This window comes from Pseudorca crassidens, chromosome 15, assembly GCF_039906515.1.
Source record: "Pseudorca crassidens isolate mPseCra1 chromosome 15, mPseCra1.hap1, whole genome shotgun sequence".
Classification (NCBI taxonomy): Eukaryota; Metazoa; Chordata; class Mammalia; order Artiodactyla; family Delphinidae; genus Pseudorca; species Pseudorca crassidens.
In genome coordinates, this window is record NC_090310.1 from 18,615,357 (window position 1) to 18,635,021 (window position 19,665).

The following is a 19,665-nucleotide window of genomic DNA, read 5'->3' on the forward strand; positions in this document are numbered from 1 at the left end:
ATGACACTGTTCCTTAGAAAACAGAAACAGAAATGGCAGACCATCGCTACGACAGCCAACTGCTGGGCAGTCTTTTGGGTTGCTTTTTTTGTTTTGTTTAAGTTTGTCATTCACTAAAGAGGAGACAGGGAAAGTGGGCAGGTTACAAGTAGCTTCCTGTCTAATTGGAGGCTTGAGATAATTAGGAGACAATTCTGATTCTTCACCCATTTGTTCACTTATTCAATAAATATTTATTAAGTGTGAGGTTCTGTTCTGGATGCGGAGGATATAGCAGTAAACAAAATAGGCCAGATCCTTGCTCTCAATGTATATACTAGTGGAAGGACACAAACCCAAAATAACAAAGTAATAACGCTGCCAGGAACACTGAGGTGCACCTATACTTTCCTATTAGTGTTTTCATTTTCTTTGGCTAAATATTCAGGAGTGGAATCGGTGGATCACATGGTAGTTCTATTTTTAATTTTTTGAAGAACCTCCATGGAAGCGACCTGAGTGTCCATCCACTGAAGAATGGATAAAGATGCTGTGGTGTATGTGTGTGTGTATACACATATATACACCTATATAGAATGGAACATTACTGAGCCATAAAAAAGAATGAAATTTTGCCATTCGCAGCAACATAAATGGACATGGAGGGTATTATACTTAGTGAAATAAGTCAGACAGAGAAAGACGAATACGGCATGTTTTCAAGTATATGTGGAATCTAAAAAATAAAACAAACAAATATAACAAAACAGAAACTGACTCACAGAGATGGAGAACAAACTAGTGGTTACCAGAGGGGAGAAGCGTGGGGGAAGGGCAACATAGGTGAAGGGGATTAAGAGGTACAAACCACTAGGTATAAAATAAATAAGTTACAAAGATGTAATGCACTGCACAGGGAAGAGAGCCAACATTATGCGGAGTATAATCTGTAAAAATATCAGACCCTTATGTTGTACAGCTGAAACTAATATAGTATTGTAAGTCAACCACACTACAATGAAAATAGTAATAATCAGATGAACAAACAAGATAATCTCAGGCAGTGACAAGTACTATGGTGGAAATAAACTAAGCAGTACGATAGAAAGTGACCCAGGCTGGAGGGAGCAAGCCTGCAGCCTATGCAGGCAGGTTATGCTCTGAACACTTCTAGAAGGTACCATTCACACCATGAATGAGTGACAAGGAAGAGACAGCCATGCAAAGCCAAGGGCAAAAGCCACTGAGGTCAGGTTTCCTCCAATGGGATGCTACTGGCATTTGGCAGGGGGGTTGTTTTTCTTGTGTGGGTCTGTCCTGAGCATTGCAGGATGTTTAGCGCCCCTTGACCCTCCCCCATACCCAATATCTGTAGGGTCTTCTGGGTAGTCATTGGGGTAGCCGAAAATGTTTCCACTCTTTTCCCTAGAGGAAGGGCTACAACTCCCCTTGTTGAGAACCACTGATACAGCAGAGAACAAAGGCCAGGGCCCTGAGTTAGAAACAAGTCTGGGCTGTGCAATGAACAGCAAGCAGGCCAGTGTGCTTGGCATATAATGAGTGATGGGGAAAGAGGCGAGAGTTGACTTTATAGCCATGTATGCTTAGCTGTGGCATACTGAGTTTGCTTGCTGTCAGCTGGGAAGATTTCATACAGGAGACAAGAGGATGAGCAGAGCACAGAAGCCACAGTTACACACACGCTTTCTGTACAGTACCAGGAAAGGGGATACGATTCTATGGGCAATTTGATGACATTCTGCTGCCCTGGTGCTGCAATGAGCAAAGCTGGGAGGAGAGGAAAGTGAGCAAACTACAATATTTCATCAATCCTAAAATGTATCTTTTTATTCACATTTCAACCTAGCTGGAATCAAAATGTGTGTCACAATCATCATCACGTATTGTCACTGCCTGAGTCTGTGCGTCAAAACCAGCAGCAGCCTGGAAGAAAATCCTGAGGGCAAGGATGGAGCACTTTTTAAGAAATGCTGCCAGAGCAACAGCCTAGGTGGTATTAGGAACGAGAGCACGAAGAACACACAAGAGGAGGACACTGCGAACTGGGGGTGGCTCAGAAGGGCCCAACTTTGAATAAGAAATGTCAGGAATCCATGGACCAATTTATCTCTTTTATTTTTTTCTGATGTAGGAATGCACAAGAGTGATGGAAGATAAATGTTCCAGCATAAGGATTCTCTTTCCAATAAATGTGAAATTTTAAAATTCTACATGTAGAAGTACCGCCATGGTTTAATTAGCAATGCTCTCTTCCTAGTGATAAGAGTAAGAGCGCACATTACAGATTCGAGGAAATCTGAGAACCTCTACTGAACATCCAGCCGGTGCCAGGAATTTTATATGTGCTATACAGCAAGGAATCTCACAGCAGCAGTCTAAAATCCACAGGATGAACTCCACTTCACAGACATTAATAAGTAACTTGGGCTTCCCTGGTGGCGCAGTGGTTGAGAGTCCGCCTGCCGATGCAGGGGGCGCGAGTTCGTGCCCCGGTCCGGGAAGATCCCACATGTCGTGGAGCGGCTGGGCCCGTGAGCCGTGGCCGCTGAGTCTACGCGTCCGGAGCCTGTGCTCCGCAACGGGAGAGGCCGCAACAGTGAGAGGCCCGCGTACCGCAAAACAAAACAAAACAAAACAAAAAAACAGAAATAGTTTCAGAGTTGACACATCTTAAATTATACCTCTCTAATACATATTATCTGAAGGAACACTGCCAATTAGTGAGTCAAAGTTTTATCCAGGACTTCCCTGGTAGTGCAATGGTTAAGAATCCGCCTGCCAATGCAGGGCACACGGGTTCGAGCCCTGGCCTGGGAAGATCCCACATGTTGAGGAGCAACTAAGCCCGTGCACCACAATGACTGAGCCTGTGCTCTAGAGCCCGTGAGCCACAGCTACTGAGCCTGCATGCCACAACTACTGAAGCCCGCGCCTAGAGCCTGTGCTCTGCAACGAGAAGCCACCACCATGAGAAGCCCATGCTCACCACAACTAGAGAAAGCCCGTGTGCAGCAATGAAGACCCAGCACAGCAAAAAATTTATTTATTTATTTATTTAATTTTAAAAAAAAGTTTTATGCAATGGTTTGCTTTTTTTGTTTTTTAAGCCTACAGCACCCGGTATTCCCAGGTGGTCTCCCATCCAAGTACTAACCAGGCCTACCCTGCCTAGCTTCTGAGATCAGATGAGATTGGGTGCACTCAGGGTGGTATGGCTGTAGAGTGCAATGGTTTGCACTTTTATAATAGGTGCACTTTTTTTAAATTCAACTATAGTTGATTTACAATATTGTGTTAGTTTCAGGTGTACAGCAAAGTGATTCAGACAGATAGATAGATAGATAGATAGACAGACAGATAGAGTGATTGATTGATTCAGGTTATTTTCCATTATAGGTTAATATAAGATATTGGATATAGTTCCCTGTGCTATACAGTAAATCTTTGTTGTTACCTACTTTAATATATAGTAGTACATATCTGTTAATCCCATACTCCTTATTTATCCCTTCCCCCTTTCCCCTTTGTTTTCTATGTCTATGAGTCCGTTTTTGTTTTGTAAATAAGTTCATTTGTATTATATTTTAGATGCCACATATACGTGATACCATACAACAGTTGTCTTTCTCTGTGTCCCATTTCTTTTTCAGGAAAAGATCCCAGGAAAAAACTCCTAATTTCCCTACTTAATTCCTTGGTTTGCTGCTCCCAGCCTGGCTGCTCAGTGGGGCCCCATCTCTCCAGACTCTTCCATCATGCCCCCTCAAAACCCATAGGATTAAAACTTCTTAAGGGTTTACTAGTTATCAATACTGAGAAACAGAAGACACAAAGAAACAAACACTGGAGATTCTCCTGGAATCTTGGCTTGTACAGCCACTTCCCCACTGAGTCTCTGAGTCCTTATTCCTGAAGGTGTTGTTGCTATGACCCTCCCGACCCTGCAGAGCCCAGATAGCTTCTTAATGCCCTCTGACACCTTCCTAATAACAAGAAACAGCTTTCAGTTAACCAGGATCTACCAAAGGGTGGCCATCAGGCTAGGCACTTGATATAATTTACCTCCTTTAACCCAATCAACAGCCCTATGACAAAGGTATTACACTTTTCACTTTTTAGATGAAAAAATAAAGTTCAGAGAAGTCAAGCAATTAGCCCAAGGTCACAGAGCTAGGATATGGCAATCCTGTGATTGGAGTCTGAATATAAATCTACTGAAAATCTAATCAAAACAGATGAGTAGTTAATTCAGGTGATAAGTGGTGTGAAGTGTATAATGCACATTCCCAGGGTCTCCACATGGAGCCAAACCTCCTCTCTTCAAGCTCACCCCATTGTTTCCATGAGGTCTGTAATGCTGAAATCAGATATACTGACTTTATCACAGTAAAGTGTGTGGACCAGAGGGCAGACAGCAGAAGCAAGAACTACAATCCTGCAGCCTGTGGAACAAAAACCACATTCACAGAAAGATACACAAGATGAAAAGGCAGAGGACTATGTATCAGATGAAAGAACAAGATAAAACACCAGAGAAACAACTAAATGAAGTGGAGATAGGCAACCTTCCAGAAAAAGAATTCAGAATAATGATAATGAAGATGATCCAGGACCTCGGAAAAACAATGCAGGCAAAGATAGAGAAGATGCAAGAAATGTTTAACAAAAACCTAGAAAAATTAAAAAACAAACAGAGATGAACAATACAATAACTGAAACGAAAAATACACTAGAAGGAATCAATAGCAGAATAACTGAGGCAGAAGAATGGATAAGTGACCTGCAAGACGGAATGGTGGAATTCACTGCTACAGAACAGAATAAAGAAAAAAGAATGAAAAGAAATGAAGACAGCCTAAGAGACCTCTGGGACAACATTAAACGTAACAACATTCACATTATAGGGGTACCAGAAGAAGAGAGAGAGAAAGGACCAGAGAAAATATCTGAAGAGATTATAGTCAAAAACGTCCCCAACATGAGAAAGGAAATAGCCACCCAAGTCCAGGAAGCACAGAGAGTCCCATACAGGATAAATCCAAGGAGAAACACGCCAAGACACATAGTAATCAAATTGGCAAAAATTAAAGACAAAGAAAAATTACTGAAAGCAGCAAGGGAAAAACGACAAATAACATACAAGCGAACTCCCATAAGGTTAACAGCTGATTTCTCAGCAGAAACTCTACAAGCCAGAGGGAGTGGCATGACTTATTTAAAGTGATGAAAGGGAAGAACCTACAACCAAGATTACTCTACCCGGCAAGAATCTCATTCAGATTCGATGGAGAAATCAAAAGCTTTACAGACAAGCAAAAGCTAAGAGAATTCAGCACCACCAAACCAGCTCTACAACAAATGCTAAAGGAACTTCTCTAAGTGGGAAACACAAGAGAAGAAAAGGACCTACAAAAACAAACCCAAAACTGTTAAGAAAATGGTCATAGGAAAATACATATCGATAATTACCTTAAATGTGAATGGATTAAGTGCTCCAACCAAAAGACACAGGCTTTCTGAATGGATACAAAAAAAAGACCCATATATATGCTGTTTACAAGAGACCTACTCCAGACCTAGGGACACATTCAGACTGAAAGTGAGGGGATGGAAAAAGATATTCCATGCAAATGGAAATCAAAAGAAAGCTGGAGTAGCAATACTCATATCAGATAAAATAGACTTTGAAATAAAGAATGTTATAAAAGACAAGGAAGAACATTACATAATGTTCAAGGGATCAATCCAAGAAGAAGATTAACAATTATAAATATATATGCTCCCAACATAGGAGCACCTCAATATATAAGGCAAATGCTAACAGCTATAAAAGAGGAAATCAACAGTAATACAACAATAGTGGGGGACCTTAACACCTCACTGACACAAATGGACAGATCATACAAACAAAAAATTACTAAGGAAACACAAGCTTTAAATGACACAAAAGACCAGATAGATTTAATCGGTATTTATAGGACATTCCATCCAAAACCAGCAGATTACACTTTCTTCTCAAGTGTGCACGAAACATTCTCCAGGATAGAGCACATCTTGGGTCACAAATCAAGCCTCAGTAAATTTAAGAAAATTGAAATTATATCAAGCATCTTTTCTGACCACAATGCTATGAGATTGGAAATCAATTACAGGGAAAAAAATGTAAAAAACACAAACACACTGAGGCTACACAATACGTTACTAAATAACGAAGCAATCACTGAAGAAACCAAAGAGGAAATAAAAAAATACCTAGAGACAAATGACAATGTAAACACAATGATCCAAAACCTATGGGATGCAGCAAAAGCAGTTCTAAGAGGGAAGTTCATAGCTATACAAGCCTAACTCAAGAAACAAGAAAAATCTCAAATAAACAATCTAACCTTACACCTAAAGGAACTAGAGAAAGAAGAACAAACAAAACCCAAAGTTAGCAGAAGGAAAGAAATCATAAAGATCAGATCAGAAATAAGTGAAATAAAAACAAAGAAAACAATAGCAAAGATCAATAAAACTAAAAGCTGGTTCTTTGAGAAGATAAACAAAATTGATAAACCGTTAGCCAGACTCATCAAGAAGAAGAGGGAGAGGACTCAAATCAATAAAATTAGAGATAAAAAGGGGAAGTTACAACAGGCACTGCAGAAATACAAAGCATCCTAAGAAACTACTACAAGCAACTCTATGCCAATAAAGTGGACAACCTGGAAGAAATGGACAATTTCTTAGAAAGGTATGACCTCCCAAGACTGAACCAGGAAGAAATAGAAAATATGAACAGACTAATCACAAGTAATGAAATTAAAACTCTGATTAAAAATCTTCCAACAAACAAAAGTCCAGGATCAGATGGCTTCACAGGTGAATTCTATCAAACATTTAGAAATGAGCTCACACTCATCCTTCTCAAACTCTTCCAAAACATTGCAGAGGAAGGAACACTCCCAAACTCATTCTATGAGGCCATCATCACCCTGATACCAAAACCAGACAAAGATACTACAAAAAAAGAAAATTATAGACCAATATCACTGAAGAATATAGATGCAAAAATCCTCAACAAAATACTAGGAAAAAGAATCCAACAGCATGTTAAAAGGATCATACACCATGATCAAGTAGGATTTATCCCAGGGATGCAAAGATTCTTCAATATATGCAAATCAATCAACGTGATACACCACATTAACAAATTGAAGAATAAAAACCATATGATCATCTCAATAGATGCAGAAAAAGCTTTTGACAAAAAAGCTTTTTTGACCCATTTATGATAAAAACTCTCCAGAAGGTTGGCATAGATGGAACCTAACTCAACATAATAAAGGCCATATATGACAAACCCACAGCCAACATCATTCTCACTGGTGAAAAACTGAAAGCATTTCCTCTAATATCAGGAAGAAGACAAGGATGTCCACTCTCACCACTATTATTCAACATAGTTTTGGAAGTCCTGGACATGGGAATCAGAGAAGAAAAAGAAATAAAAGGAATACAAATTGGAAAAGAAGAAAGAAAACTGTGACTGTTTGCAGATGACATGATACTATACATAGAGAATCTGAAAGATGCCACCAGGAAACTACTAGAGCTAATCAATGAATTTGGTAAAGTTGCAGGATACAAAATTAATGCACAGAAACCTCTTGCATTCCTACACACTAATGATGAAAAATCTGAAAGAGAAATTAAGGAAACACTCCCATTTACCATTGCAACAAAAAGAATAAAATACCTAGGAATAAACCTACCTAGGGAGACAAAAGACCTGCATGCAGAAAACTACAAGACACTGATGAAAGAAATTAAAGATGATATCAACAGATGGAGAGATATACCATGTTCTTGGATTGGAAGAATCAATATTGTAAAAATGACTACACTACCCAAAGCAATCTACAGATTCAATGCAATCCCTATCAAATTACCAATGGCATTTTTTATGGAACTAGAACAAAAAACCTTAAAATTTGTATGGAGACACAAAAGACCCCGAATAGCCAAAGCAGTGTTGAGGGAAAAAAACAGAGCTGGAGGAATCAGACTCCCTGACTTCAGACTATATTACAAAGCTACAGTAATCAAGACAATATAGTACTGGCACAAAAACAGAAACATAGATCAATGGAACAAGATAGAAAGCCCAGAGATAAACCCATGCACCTATGGTCAACTAATCTATGACAGAGGAGGCAAGGATATACAATGGAGAAAAGACAGTCTCTTCAATAAGTGGTGCTGGGAAAACGGGACAGCTACATGTAAAAGAATGAAATTAGAACATTCCCTGACACCATACACAAAAAAAACTCAAAATGGATTAGAGACCTAAATGTAAGACCAGACACTATAAAACTCTTAGAGGAAAACATAGGAAGAACACTCTTTGACATAAATCACAGCAAGATCTTTTATTATCCACCCCCTAGAGTAATGGAAATAAAAACAAAATTAACAAATGGGACCTAATGAAACTTCAAAGCTTTTGCACAGCAAAGGAAACCATAAACAATACAAAAGACAACCCTCAGAATGGGAGAAAATATTTGCAAACAAATCAACGGACAAGGATTAATCTCCAAAATATATAAACAGCTCATGCAGCTCAATATTAAAGAAACAAACAACCCAATCCAAAAATGGGCAGAAGACCTAAATAGACATTTCTCCAAAGAAGACATACAGATGGCCAAGAGGCACATGAAAAGCTGCTCAACATCACTAATTATTAGAGAAATGCAAATCAAACCTACAATGAGGTATCACCTCACACCAGTTAGAATGGGCATCATCAGAAAATCTACCAACAACAAATGCTGGAGAGGGTGTGGAGAAAAGGGAACCCTCTTGCACTGTTGGTGGGAATGTAAATTGATACAGCCACTATGGAGAACAGTATGGAGGTTCCTTATAAAAACTAAAAATAGAATTACCATATGACCCAGCAATCCTAGTACTGGGCATATACCAGAGAAAACCATAATTCAAAAAGACACATGCACCCCAATGTTCACTGCAGCACTATTTACAATAGCCAGGTCATGGAAGCAACCTAAATGCCCATCGACAGAAGAATGGATAAAGAAGATGTGATACATATATACAATGGAACATTACTCAGCCATAAAAAGGAATGAAATTGGGTCATCTGTAGAGACGTGGATGAATTTCATACAGAGTGAAGTAAGTCAGAAAGAGAAAAACAAATATCGTATATTAACGCATACATGTGGAACCTAGAAAAATGGTACAGATGAACCGGTATGCAGGGCAGAAATTGAGACACAGATGTAGAGAACAAACGTATGGACACCAAGAGGGGAAACGGACGGAGGGTGGTGGTGGTGCTGTGATGAACTGGGAGATTGGGATTGACATATATACCCTAATATGTATAAAATGGATAACTAATAAGAACCTGCTGTATAAAAAATTTAATTAATTAATTAAAGTGTGTGCACGGGCATCTGGGTGCGCACATGTGTTTTCTGCCAGTTACAAGTCTTCCATAAAAACACTTGAATGATCAGCAAGCCCAGAAGCCAATCATAATTCTAGTCATGAGGTGTACCAACTGGCATAATTCAGCTTTGAAGAGGCTCCCTCTACATGGATTAAGTATGATTGAATGATACGGGTTCTCCCTGGGTGTAAATGGGGTGGCAGTGTACAGGCATTCTGGGAAGTGGAGTTAATTCTTTCCAAGTGTCTATTCGATCCCCAGGGGATCTCCTCCACCCTCAGCTCAAAATTCTCAATCCAAGGAGGGAGGGAGGGGGAAGGGAAGGATTGGGAGTTTGGGATTAGTAGGTGCAAACTATTATATATAGAATGGATAACCAACAAGGACGTACTGTATAGCACAGAGAACCATATTCAATATCCTGTGATAAACCATAATGGAAAAGAGTATGAAAAAGAATGTATATATGTGTATAACTGAATCACTCTGCTGTACAGTAGAATTTAACACAACATTGTAAATCAACTAGACTTCAAAAAAATAAATTTTTAAAAAAACTCTCAATCAGAAACAACACAGTATCAATGTAAGACAGTTGAGATGTTTTCTGATGGGTATTTTTCTAAAATGCCTTAGACACTTGCTAATCTTTACTTTTTTCCATTATCTATTTTAATTGAAGTAATACACTCAGAGGATTTCAGAAAAAGAGACATGCACGCTGTCAAGGATTTATACTAGACACCTCTCTGCAGCCTGTTTTTTCTCATCAGCAACAGATCTTGGAGTTTTTTCCACGGCTATATGCACAGCGCTGTCCAATTCTTTTAAACAACTGCATTGTATTCCTTCTGTGGGTAAGCCATAACTTACACAACCCGTCTCGTACTGAGGTACACTTAGGTGGCTTCCAATCTTTTGCCATTAAAAATAAAACAACTCGTACACACCTTTTTGCTGGACAATTAAGATTTCTCCAAACTGAACACAGAGTAGTGTTGTTCTCAACACAGGCATATACCTGTTCTTCCAGAGATGCTATGATCCAACTCAAAAGTAAGGACAACAACTAAGACATAAGCTGGACCAACAGAGAGCAGGGACATCTGAAACAAACTGTCCGGAAAATTGCACAATGCATGGTTACTGCATCTATACTCTTTCTGAGAGAATCAGAGGGTCCGTGGCCAACGACAACGGAAAGATGCACAGGATGTAGAGAGCACTGTGCAGTGTTTAAAATAAGCACTTCTTGGCGGTGTACAAGAGAAATAGAAATGCTAAACCTCGCCTGCAAAGCACACTGCATGGGACATTAACATAATACAATTTAGACACAATAGCAATCTTCAGTCATAGAGCAGACTTCCATCACTGCCAAAAACATTTCTCCCCTCACTGTTGAATGCTGCTGCTGTGAATTTCATCTGTGACAGAGATTCTAAGATAACTCAAAGAATGTAGTTTTTACGTGTGAGGGCAGGGAGAACTGGGCATCCCCAGACACAGCAGGCAAGAGTGTAAATATTTATATAAGCCTCCTGGAGGGAAATTCAGCAATGTGTACCAAAAGCTTTAAAATCATGCTCACCGCTCACCTTTTGACCCAGTAATTATATGACCATGTATGCCCTGGGAGTCATCCTAAGAAACTCTGTGTGTGTGTGTGTGTGTGTGTTTTCTGTACCCATTTGTTCACTGCAATGTTTTAGGACCAGAGGAACACTGGAAGCAATGTAAATGTCCACCTGTAGGGTATCAGTTAAATACATTATAATGTATTCATGCCATACAATGAAAACCACACACGAATAAAATTCATGTGTTAAAGGAGGAGTTTGCAAGCTGTGGGTCACAAATCATTAATGAGTCATGAAACCAGTTTTTGTGGGCCATGGACAGCTTTTTAAATAGAAGAATATCAGAGTGCATCACACAAAGTAAGTGTCAGTATGGTTTCATGAAACTTTATTTAAATGCATGTGTGTTTATTCTGGGTCAGTATATAAAATGTACTTCTTACTTTAGGATATAGTAAAAAAAAAAAAAAAAGCTGAAAACCACTGTGGCAACAGAATATTCACTAGTATGGAAATATGTCAACATTCTACCTCTAAGTGGGGAAAACAGGTTAAAAATTATATAATATAATCCCAAATCTGAGATAATACCAACAATCAAATATGTATGTGTATATGTGCACAGAAAAGAAACATTCTCTGGATAGTAGTATTATGGGTGAAGGTAATTTCTCTATTTTCCCTACATGCTTCTGGTATTTTTCTAAATTTCCTCTAATTTCTGCTTATTATGTTAATAAGCAGAAAAAAACAGTGGGTATTTTCAAATATAGTTTTGGTAAGTATGTTAAGTATTTTAAGATGCTCCAAAAATGAGTCAAGGGTGACAATAAATGAATGAGGTGACCAGGCAATCATTCCATCCTCTGACACCCTCCTATGAAAAATCTTCTTTCAGAAATGTTGCACACCAACACATTGGGACAAGCAGCATATGGTCCTACAAGAAGGCGTACGGGAAACGTAAAATAATAGTAGTTCAGAACTGCAAGGAAGGAAGGAAGGAAGGAAAGGAGGAAGGAAGGTAGGAAAGGAGGGAGGGAAGGAAGGAAAGAAGGACGGAAGGAAGGAAAGGAGGGAGGGAAGGAACAGAAATAATGGAAGGGAAAAGTGAAAAGAAAAGAAAGTACCAAAAATATCTGATATGTTAAAAAAAAAAAAAAGAGAGACAGAGAGAAATAAAGCTTGTCTTTAATACACAGCAGCAAAAAAATTGGACAAAGCTTTCATTTTATGACTAGAGGTTTCAGCCAGCAAATATCGTCCTGAAGTTATTAAATTTTAAAATGCCCAGGAACTCAATAAACCCTTTTTTAATTCATAATGAGTTAATGAAGTGGCCAATGACCTGACCTCTTTTCAAACTGGATGAGGGATTTGATGAGTCAGTGCTAATTCAGGTTCAGGTGATCACTTCACTGTTAGGAAAACATTGTTACATTTTTTTTTTTTCTGAGGAAGAGGCTTTACTATGGAAGCATAATCATTAGTGATGCTATTTAATCTTCTTCTTCACCTCAGTGGTACCCCAGTGAGGCACATAACTAATGGAATTACTCAGCGTTAAACAAGGAAATGGCAGCATTTCTGTATGAATTCCATTTCTTCACTTTCCAAATCTTTCTCAAGTAGAGATGGGACCCTGTCCTCAAAATGTTTATATTCTGTTGGGGGAGACAATGGCAACTCCTGGATTTCTATTTAAGTAGGTGATATAGAGGTTTAGGTGGCTTGGAAGAGAATGCTTGCTGATGGAAATGATTGGTGATAAGACTTAAAACCACCCTTCTCATTGCCACTCAGACGAAACATAAATAACAAGATACGAAGAATATTGGGAAAAGAGCGTGCTAACTCAGGAAGACTAAAATCCCTTCTAGGCTGAAGGAGAAAAGCATTTGAACCTCACCAGTTATATTTTGGGAATAAAAGGTACAAAACTGTTAGACAGATGGACAAACCCATCCTTTTGGATGCTACTGTGAAAATCTGGAGCCAAACTAAGGTTGATCACATATGATTTCCAAACAGTATATTGGTCAAATTTATATCACTTTTTTCAAATCTTCTGATTTATTTGTGTATCCCTAGCATCTTGCAAAGCACTGGAGAGAGCAGACAGTTATAAAGAAATTATCCAATATTAGATAAATACAGTTGCTTGATTTTTTAGTGGAATCCAATAAGGATCTGAGGAAAGAAACATAGATGCTTAAGGAGAACAACTGGTATACCAAAGGCACATGGATTAATCTGTCTATACTGACAGACAACTGACTTTTCATTTTTAAAAATCTCCACATTATTTGCTTTGCTTTATTAGTATTCATTTTCCAGAGCTTTGCATGTGTATCTCATTTAATCCTTGTAACTAACCTATAAAGTACATACTATTAATATCTCCATTTTAAAGATGAGGAAACTGAGTCACAGATCAGTTTAGTAACTCATTCAAGGCCCCACAACCAGCAGGTCCCACAGCCCATACTCACAGCCAAGCAGTTGGCTCCAAAGCCCATGTTACCCTAGTGCCCCCTATTTCCAAAGCACTCTAAACATTTGGCAGATGGTATCTTATTCTTTCTCCCAAAACCACTTGAAGTAGCTTGTTAAAATACTGTGACCTTCCCCAAGTCACTGTATGCCTTGCTGGGTATTGTCTGAGAGACGAAGGTAATTTCCCACAAGGCCAGCTTTATTCCTCACCAGCTGAAAAGCAAAGCAAATGAAACAAAAGAAAAGGAACATGAGGGGTTCTTTGGGCACATTGTGTGTTGGACGTAAACAAATAAAATGGTTTTAATAAAGGGATGGCAAGTGAGAACATATATCAGTCACCTGGTACCTTGGTAGACCAGATAACCCTCCTCATGGAGTCTCAGAGACATGAGGGAGGAAGTGCCCTTGTGTCCTGGGTTTTGTACCTTCCGAGATCCGATAGAGGTCTGCAAGTTTTAATGAAAACAATTTGCATTGTAGGGTGCCGAAGGTAACAGGCTAATGTTAGGGTGGAGTTGGCTGGCTAGTTTTATTCTCCAAAAAGTCTGGTTATGTCAACCCACTCCCAGTAGAGTCTCCCTGACAGTTATCTAATAAACTCGAGTTTCCCACTGTCAAAACATACTGCTGACAACAAAGGGTCTTTCTTCAGCATTGAAGAACACTGAGTGCATTAAGGAAATCTGGCCACAAAAGAACAAGGAGACCTATAAAAGCTCCCCCACGTCTTCCATGCCTTCCTTCCAGCTTGATGTTTCTTGTCAAGAGAAGGAAAACTCTCAGTATAAATATGCATTTGAATCATAAAACAAATCCACCCAGTACTTTTGCAGAAAAAGAGAGAGATAAAAAGAGGCTCCAGGACAAACATCTAAGTAAAAAATATAAAGTGCTTTACCCCCTCATCTCACGACGTGCCTGTCTCTTCCACTCTCCTCTTGCACTGAGCAGTATGTACACTTTACAGAGAATGCCAGCTATAATCCAACAGATGTCACTGTGAACATGGAGGAGAAAATGGCCAGAAACAGCCTCTCATGGGTTGTCTGCACAAAAATACACTGACCAGCTTTGATTTTCAGTGCCACGGTCAACTAGGCCAGCCCACGTGTGAGCACAGGAACTTGTTCCTGCCGTAACCTGAGTCAGGTGAGCTGAGAATGCTAATTCATTTAGATGAGATTTGTGAAAAAAATTGCTTTGGGTGGCTTCCCTGGTGGCGCAGTGGTTGAGAATCTGCCTGCATATGCAGGGGACACGGGTTTGAGCCCTGGTCTGGGAGGATCCCACATGCCGCGGAGCGGCTAGGCCCGTGAGCAACAACTACTGAGCCTGCGCGTCTGAAGCCTGCGCACCGCGATGAAGAGGGGCCCCCGCTTGCCACAACTAGAGAAAGCCCTCGCACAGAAATGAAGACCCAACACAGCAAAAATAAATTAATTAATAAAAAAATATTGCTTTGGGTGAAAGAAGGGTATCTCATTGCTATGCAAACATGTATTATCAGGGGAAGAAAAGCAAAAAAGACTAAGGTTAGCCCACATAAGATAGTCCTTCGAGGCAACCCTCAATCCAGAATACGAGTGTGCCTCAGGAATCAGCATGGTTAGACTGCAGTTAACCCCTTCTCTGTAATAATCCACACTAAAGTCACGTTTAAAGAGAAGAATCATGTCATTTCACCATCACATGTGTATGTATCTCATCTCTCTCCTCCAAGCCTTCACGTATTCTGTTCCTTATGCCCAACACCCTTCCCTCACCATTGACCCTTAGCTTAAAAGGCTAACCCCTACAAGTCCCCTACTTCTCAGCTTAGGTGTCACCTCCCTTGTTTTATCTACAAATGTGCCTGGCAGATAGTAGTGAATGAAGAGATGTTTTAGAATAAATGCATAGGACCCATTTGTGGCCAGTGGGTGTAGAGGAAATATACCAGGGTCTCCTAGAAGGAATTTTCTCCCTAATGAAAGGTAAGAGCTGCCTGAAGAATAAGCCTTTTTGTCACTTTCCCTCCCTTCCTTCTTTGCATACTCTCATGCAAGAATATAATACCTAAGGCTGCAGCAGCCATCTTCAGATCACGATGTAACAACCCACAGTTCAAAATCCAACAGGCTAACATGGCAGAGTGGAAGGATGTAAACAGCTTGAACCCTTCATAGCCTGGTAAACTGCTGACTCTATCCTGGAACCACCCATCTGGATTTCTTGCTAAGTGAAATCTAAATATCCTAAGTCACCGTTCATTAGGTTTTCTCTCGCTTACAGCCAAAAGCATCCAGACTGGCATATTCTGCACTTATTAACCTAAATTGTGATTGGCATTTGCTTGTCTGTCTTCCCACCTAGACTGTGAGTTCCAGAAGGATGAAAGTGTCTTGTTTACCTTCTCCCCGGCGTACAGCAAAGAATAGGATGCCTTAAACATCTGTTAAACGAGACTCATTTCCCTCACACCTGCCTCCCCCAGTTCCCAAGAACTAAAACTCGAGGCTGACCCACTTCTATCTTTCTGAACCTTTAGAGGTATCTTTGATGTTAGATCTGGCACCTCTCAGTTCTCAGAACACTGTGACACATCTTAAGAAGTCCACTCTTTTTCAAGCTTTCTCTAAGCCCAATGGACATTTTTCAGACTTCAATTTAGAAAATCTCTTAGTGACATTCAACGTGGTCGATCACTCCTTCCTTTTGAAAATCCATAGTGCCATAAAACTGAGTTGCTTTCTTTTTTATTGAAGTAATACTGATTTACAGAATGGAAGAAAATATTAGCAAATGATAAGCAAATGTCAGGGGGTTAATATCCAAAATATACAAGCAGCTCATACGGCTCAATGTAAAAAAAAAAAACCAAACAACCCAATGGAAAAAAAAATGGGCAGAAGACCTGAATAGACATTTTTCTAAAGAAGACATACAAATGGCTACCAAGCACAAGAAAAGATGCTCAATATCGCTAATTATGAGAGAACTGTACATCAAAACAACAATGAGCTATCACCTCACACCTGTCAGAATGGCTATCATCAAAAAGTCTACAAATAACAACTGCTGTCAAGGATGTGGAAAAAAGGGAACTGTGTGCAATGTTGGTGGGAATGTAAGTTGGTGCAGCCACCATGGAAAACAGTATGGAAAGTCCTCAAAACACTAAAAAATAGAACTATCATATGATCCAGCAATTCTGCTCCTGGGTATATACCCAGAAAAAACAAAAACACTAATTCAAAAAGATACATGCACCCCAATGTTCTTAGCAGCACTATTCACAACTGCTTTCTTATTGTCCTCTACACTTTTCTCTTTTACAAGCTCACCTTTAGGTACTCTGCACCCAATTTCAAAGCCTAATTCTAAGCCTTCCTCTCTTGCCACCATACACTTGCCATCATTGACCATGGCTTCAGTTATCACTTTACGTTGATAAGTCCCAAACTTATATCTCCTAGCCCTGTCCTCTCCTCTAAGCTCAGCTACATACATCTACCTATTTGATATATATATATCAAATATATATATAGTCTCAAAACAATACATAAACAATATATATATACATATATATATATGTATATATATGTCTCAAAACCATCTGAAATTCAACATTTTTGAAACTGAACTTATTATCCTCCCTGACTCATCGGCATCCTGATGAAGGTATCAAAAACCTACCTCAAGCTGACCTAGGGCACTAAAGGAAATGTATTGGCTCAAGGAACCAGAAAGCTCTTAGACAGAGCTGGTCTCAGGCATGCATGAATTCAGGAATTTAAACAACAAAATAAGGTCTCTCTTGCCATCTCTCATCTCTATTAATCTCCATCTAACTCCTTTCTCTCTCACTGCACACCAGCTTTCTCCATAGGGAGGAAACATCTCCACAGGTAGAAGCATCTGTAGGACTCCATCCTTCCTGCTCCAAGACCCCAAAGGCAAGCCCCCTTTGTCTTCACCTCCAACATCCCACAAAAATGAATCTCACTGTGCAAACCTTGGTCACTAAGCCAATGCCTGTTACAGCCAGGGGAGGTGGGTTTTCCTGAAGGGAAATCTAACCCAAAATCAGATGACTGGATTAACAGTTCTTCAACAAAAGAGAGCACAGGGTTTTCTGGACAAGTTAACTGCGTAGATGTCCTGCAGCTACCCCAAGCCAGCTCTTCTTCTTGTGGTCTCTGTCTTGGTAAGTAAAGCCATCCTTCTCCCATCCACTTACACAAGCCAGAAACCCAGGAGTTCCTGAAGACTTCCCTCGCTCTCATCCCCTGAAGGCAAGCCAGCACCATATCCTTTCAATTTTGCCTCCCAAGTGTTTTATACTTAAAACAATGCCCAGAACACAACATCACCCACTTCTTTCCATCCTCACTGCCATCTCCCTAGTCTAAGCCACCAGAAACCTTTCCTAGACTATTTTAAAAACCTCCTACAGGTACTTACTCTCATCTCCCAGTCCATTTCCTATGTAGCAACCAGGCTGATCATTTCAAAGTGTGAACCTGACCCTGTCCCCTGTCTGTTGAAACCATTAGACAGCCCTCCATCTCCCTGAGGATAAAACCCCACACCTTTAACGTGTCCTGCAATTCCCCATAGCTATCTCCTCTCCAGTTCCATTCTAAGCCACGCCTCTCCCTCTTACTGAGTTCCAGCACCGTGGGTCTTCAGTTCTTCCAACATGCCACCCATCTTCCTGACATGAGGTCTTTACATGTCCTGTTCCCTCTGCTTGGATTGCTACCCTCCCCAACACACACACTCTCTCTCTCTCTCTCTCTCTCTCTCTCACACACACTTTCACCTCCTACTCAACCTTCAGATCTCTTCTCAAATGCCACTTATTTAGGAGAGTTTCCTCCAAACCTCTAATAGGTTACAACTCTTGATAGATGTTCAAACTGCACCCACTTCATTCTAGTCTCTTACAGCACTGGATACTGTTCCTTCACAGTACTCACTCTGCTCATCATTTTAACTTTATTTACATTGACTGATTATATCGTTCTTCTCCATTGAAAGACAAGTGCCACAAGGCCAAGAATCAACTGCTTTTACTTACCTTTCTGTCCCCAGCCCCAAGCACAGTGCCTGGCACATTTGGAGGCAATCAATATGGAATGAGAAATAAATGTCTGAATCATTTCTGGAAAGGACAGAGATTAAAAGTACAAGTTGTGGAGTCAAGCAGGTTAAAATCTTGGGCCCATAGGGACTTCCCTGGTGGTCCAGTGGCTAAGACTCCACACTCCCAATGCAGGGGGCCCGGGTTCGGTCCCTGGTCAGGGAACTAAATCTCGCATGTCGCAACTACGGGTTCGCATGCTGCAACTAAAGATCCTGCGTGCCGCAACTAAGACAGGCACAGCCAAATAAATAAATAATTTTTTTTTAATAAAATAAAAACAAATAAATAAAGTCTTGGGCCCATAGAAATACAAGGTGTGTCACCTTGGACACATCACTTAGAATTTCCCTTCTTTACGTTTCAATTTCCTCATCTGTAAAATACGGACAATAATAAGGATTCATAAGATGACCTACCTTTTAGGTAGGTTTTTTACACTTAAAACAACGTCCAGAACACAGAAAGCAGATGTATCCATTACAATTAAGTTTATCCGAGAACAACTAAAGCCCAAAATAGTATGGCGGAAGCAACACAGAAAGGTATCCCTCTCTTACCCAGAGGTTTCCATCGGGCTCCTTCTGTCCTGCTGCTTCTTCATTCTCGAGATGACGCTCTCTCCACAGAGCACCAAATTACTGTTGAACTTCAATTCTCGTACTCGCATTCTCATCAACAGCAAAGAGCATCCTTGTAAGGACCTTTCTCAGAAGTCGTACCCAGCATCTGCTCTCAAATCCCACTGGCCCGAACTTAACCTCGTCAAGCCACATCAAGTAGGAGGAAGGTCGGGAAACATAGTCTTTATTTCAGATTGTCATGTGCCCAACGAAAATTGAGAGACGAACAGTAGCCTCTTTTACAGCAAGACAGTGAAAGGAAAATTCTTACACGGAAATTGGACGTTTCATGTCAAGGAGCGCCTCCAGTAAAGATGCTGTGGGCAAATGAGATTGTAGAAGCACCCTCCCCAGAAACACACCCGCCAC

The 19,665-nt window shown here is 40.1% G+C and overlaps 1 protein-coding gene and 1 pseudogene across 1 annotated transcript in view; both read right to left on the minus strand.

Annotated features, from left to right (window-relative positions):
- The window catches only part of HS3ST4 (heparan sulfate-glucosamine 3-sulfotransferase 4), a 386,975-nt gene that overhangs the window by 345,454 nt on the left and 21,856 nt on the right, over window positions 1–19,665 (minus strand). The window lies entirely within an intron of this gene.
- On the minus strand, window positions 3,106–3,223 carry LOC137208266 (5S ribosomal RNA; annotated as a pseudogene).